The following is a 4,537-nucleotide window of genomic DNA, read 5'->3' as shown; positions in this document are numbered from 1 at the left end:
CTTGTCAAAATAAAACTAATCACTTAAAAATATTATTTTGATTAAAACTCGCGTTGGTAAAAAAATTGGAGTTGTTACAGTTGTTATTTTTCAGATGCAGGTTGCAACCCACATCGATAAGTTTGCGGAAGGTGACTGAGCGGAAGATGGTTCGCTTTTGTCTTTTGTTTATTTTGCTTTAGTTATTATCTCACTTTTGATTATTGTACTTGTTGTCTTAGAGGTTTAAACTTTGAGAGACAGGATGTATCCCTTTTAACTTTTAAAACTCTATTGTATCTATTTCAACTAGTTGGCCTAAACTCACCGGGCTGTGACTAGATTTCTTTTGGACATATTGTACACATATATCTTGTATCTATAATCTCTTTTCCTTACCTTTATGCTTTAGTTATCGTATCTGAACGATTTGCGCTTTTGTATCTCTGTTTTCTGCATCTTTGAGTTTTTACTCCTTCATCGAACTTCTAGTGTATTATATTCCTTGATTATATATTATCGTATGAGATTTAGAACTATTATGATGTTTTATCATCCTTTGCTTTACGGTTAAAGATAAAATTTAGAATGATAAGGTGTTACACTAATTGATATGAGCTTTTGGTCTACTAAATATATAACATAAACAATTTTTTTCTACCAATGCCACTAGCTAATTTGTAATTTTGAACAAAAGATAATAAATTCCCAACCCATTATTATTTTATCAGAAATTTAAAAGTAAACACTTAATTTGATTCATGTCTATCATCACGAAGGATAAACTAATCCATAACCATAGAAATGGACTGGGTCAAATCAGTCTTTGTCTCCAAACACCATGAGACAACATGATCCTTCTATCTTGTACCTGTTAACTCCTAAAGGAATTTGCCTATGTAGGATGTGAAGTTAGTATATTGGTCATCAATGAAGGTGGTATTGATGTAACACGAAAAATTTGGGTCCGAATCGTGCTAAAATAATTTCTCTTGAAGCAATTGAACTACAAATGCTTATGAAGTCTTTGAACTTGCATGTAACAAAATATGTTAGCTTATAATTCAAGAGATCCTTTCATTAAATATTTGAAACAATTTCTAAGTTAAGGGCAAAACTATATGGTCAAAACTGATTTATTTATACTACATTCTGAAAATAAAGAAAAGATCAAAAGATATCAAAAGAAAAGGTTAAAAGATTTAAGAATATAAACCTAGGGTAAAAGAGTCATTATGGAAAATTATAAAAACATAAAAAATGCACCCAAATGGAAAAGAGAGCTAAGAATTAGAACTGAGAAGAGTGTAGAGCCAAATGTGTAACATAATGAAAATTAGTGTGAAAAATGACCAAAAATATAATTAAAGATCTAGGATAAAAATCAAGGTTGCGAGAACCAGATCGGTCAATAAATCGATAGGATTACTGGTTCAATAATTTATTGGTTCGACTGGAATTTAACTGGGATTCAATCGGTTTAATTAAATATTAAATAAAATTATTAAAAAACTTAAAAATAATTTTAAATATATAAATTCAATAATCTCTAACTTAATAAAATTTAAAATTTCACGTAATAAATTATTCATAACTTAATATTAGAGGTTCCCAAATAATTTCAAACATCAAAGTTTATAACTAAAAACAAAAAAAAAAAAGCACATAATGAAGATGGACCCATTAACAGTGAACCAAAGACACTGCAGCCATGGGGTCAAGCTCTAACAACACTTGTTTGTTCCTAGATCAGAAGGTGACAGAACACTAATGATAACAAATATGAGATTAAGAATGTTTAAATTTCAAGTAGTTCCACATTCTAAACAAGCTTATGTAGCACTAGAAACTCTAGGACTAAAGTTGAAACCCTGCTCCCACCTCTCTTAAACTATCGTTGTATGCATATATGGAGAGGATAACCACCAGGATCAAAGCTCCATGGCTTCCCATTCTTCTTAGTCATGCTCAAATCGACAAAGTAATAGCACGCAAGAAAATAATGAACAAAAAGTTATGATATATATATAACGGTTATCCAGCTTCCATGACTAATTAGTGATGTTGAAAGCATAACCCTAAATTTGGAAAAGGAAATGTTAATAGGAAATAGAAGAAAGAAAATGTAACCTTAAACGCATGGCGTTCCAGTCAGCTTGAGCAGAGGCAGCATTGGAGGCCATAGCCTCTTGGACGCGAGTGGAATCGAGCTGGCGATCTTCGACGCGGTCGGTGAGCTTGTCGAAGGCCTTAGTCTGCTGCTGAAGGTCCTTCGTCTCCGCTACCATCTCCACTCCTTCGTCTCCGCCCTCCATTTCTCTCTCTCTCTCTCTCTGCCTGCAACTATGTGCCCTAGCGCCACCGAGCTCTCTCTCTCTCTCTACTCTAGTTTCTACTCAGTAGTCACTTCTCACTTCTCAGAGAAGAGAGGAGGATGAGTGCGTGGCTTGAATTAGTGATTTAGGTTCTTCAGCACTTGCCTTTCTTTTTTTTTTTTTTTAATTTTTATACACAAAACGGCGACGTTTAGAGGGTGTATTTCCGAATCGAAAACCCTTTAAAAAATTGGACGGTTCTACCGATTCATCGATTAACCGCCGGTTCGACATATTTTTTATTGATTTTTTACTAGACAGTTTCTAAGCGTGTTCGGACCGACTAACTAATTGGTTTTTGGTTAATCCAGTTGAATCGGTCGGTTCGGTTCAGTTTTTAGAACTATAATAAAAATAGAAAATTAAAAGACTTAAGGACAACAATGTAATTTTATGAAAGATTCAGGACAAAAAGGTAAATAAAATAAATGAGATTAAGGGCAAAATTACAATTTTGAAAAAATGTAAGAGTAAAATGGAAATTATGATAAACTATAGAGACGAGAATGTAATTATGCTAAAGATTAGGGGATAAAAGTATAATTTTGTTAAAGAACGTTAAAACGGTCATAATAGTAAAAATCTGAGAATAAAATGGTAATTTGGAGTCCTAGTAGGATAAAATAGTATTTTTTTTTATTTTATAAAATATTAAGATTAAAATGGTAACTTTTTCTAAAAGATCAGTGTTAAAATAGTAATTTAAAATCATAAAAGGTAAAATAGTAATTATGTAAAAGTTCAAGGACATAATGATAATTTTATAAAAGATTAGGAGCATAATGGTAACTTTATAAAAAATTAGGAGCAAAATGGCCATTTGAACAACGAAGGGCAAATTGGTCATTTTAAAAAAAGCCTATAGACAAAATGGTAGATTGATGTCATAGGGGTAAAAAGGTCATTTTAAGAAAAAGTGAGAGTTAAACTGTAACTAAGGAGTCTACATGGCAGAATAGTATTTTTATGATAGGATGAGAGCAAAAGTATAATCTTAAAGAGAAATGGCATAAAAGTCATTTATATAAAAAGGTTAAAGATAAAATAGTAAATTGAGAGATCAAGAACATAACTGTCATTTATCTAAAAGACCAAGGAAAGAATGAATTTTTTTTTTTCTAAAAGATTAAAGGCAAAAGCTTTGCAACAAAATGATAATGATTAAAAGCCTCCAGAATGATAAACGAGTGATTCTGAATGATAAACTAATGACTCTAAAAGATGAATGAAAAATTGTACGCCTATAAGGATAAAAATGCCATTGTAATGAAAGGCTAATGACAAAATGGTAATGTTTCTAAAACGATAAGGGCACAAAGGGTCCCTTGTAGAAAAACTAACGAACTTAATGAGTTTCCTAAAAGGATAAGGTCATCAAGTGTCCTTTACGGAAAACAAAAGAACTTAATGCAAATTATAATCCTACGAGTTTAGAGCTTAAGGATTAAGATAAAAATTCCTATACCGTGAAATGATTGTTTTGAATGCACACTATTTCTCAACGTACAAATTGTAAATCTTCACCTGAGAGCTGCCACCCTTTGCATGTAAATCTCGTAAAATTAATAAATAATTAGTTAATAAATTAATTTTTAATAAAATAAATTAAAAATGTGATTTTTATAGTTTAATGAGATAGAGTTAATTAAAATAAGAATTTTAACATTAATTTAAAAAAATTTGACCCAAAATTGAGCCTAATAGGACGAACTGGACAAACCAGATCTGTATTGGGCCCAAGGCCCAACCCATCAGTCTAAAAGACTTAAAGAAGAATCATTCTTCTTCCCCCATTCACCAAAAACGCTGAAGCAAACTCAAGAACAAGGGGGAAGAGAACAAAACCCTTACATTGATTTCAAACCACCATATCTTTTCACTCCGAGCTCCAATCGCCGCACCGTTTGCGGCCACGCGTCCGCAATATCGAGCTTTACAAAATGCTTGGTAACTAATTTTAGTAAGAAATCTCATCCCTCATCTCAGCCTCTCAATTCCCTTGATTATCGAATTTTTGAGGGTTTGGTTGTTGAAACTTGATATCTTAGAGTTTAGGCTCAAATTAAACTTGATGGATTAGTGGGTTTTGCTCATTTGAGGCATAGGTAAGGTAAGGGCTCTCTAAGCCTTGTGGATTCTTGGATTATTGTGTGTTAGGTATTGAAAATTTGTATATGGATGTG

General features: G+C 32.2%; 1 pseudogene; it reads right to left on the bottom strand.

The window, feature by feature from the left end:
* LOC107636675 overlaps window positions 1–2,294 on the bottom strand; it is a 40,889-nt pseudogene extending 38,595 nt beyond the window's left edge.

Source organism: Arachis ipaensis, chromosome B04 (genome assembly GCF_000816755.2).
Source record: "Arachis ipaensis cultivar K30076 chromosome B04, Araip1.1, whole genome shotgun sequence".
Classification (NCBI taxonomy): domain Eukaryota; kingdom Viridiplantae; phylum Streptophyta; class Magnoliopsida; order Fabales; family Fabaceae; genus Arachis; species Arachis ipaensis.
The sequence above is the reverse complement of the archived record's forward strand: the minus strand, read 5'-3'. Positions and strand labels throughout refer to the sequence as shown.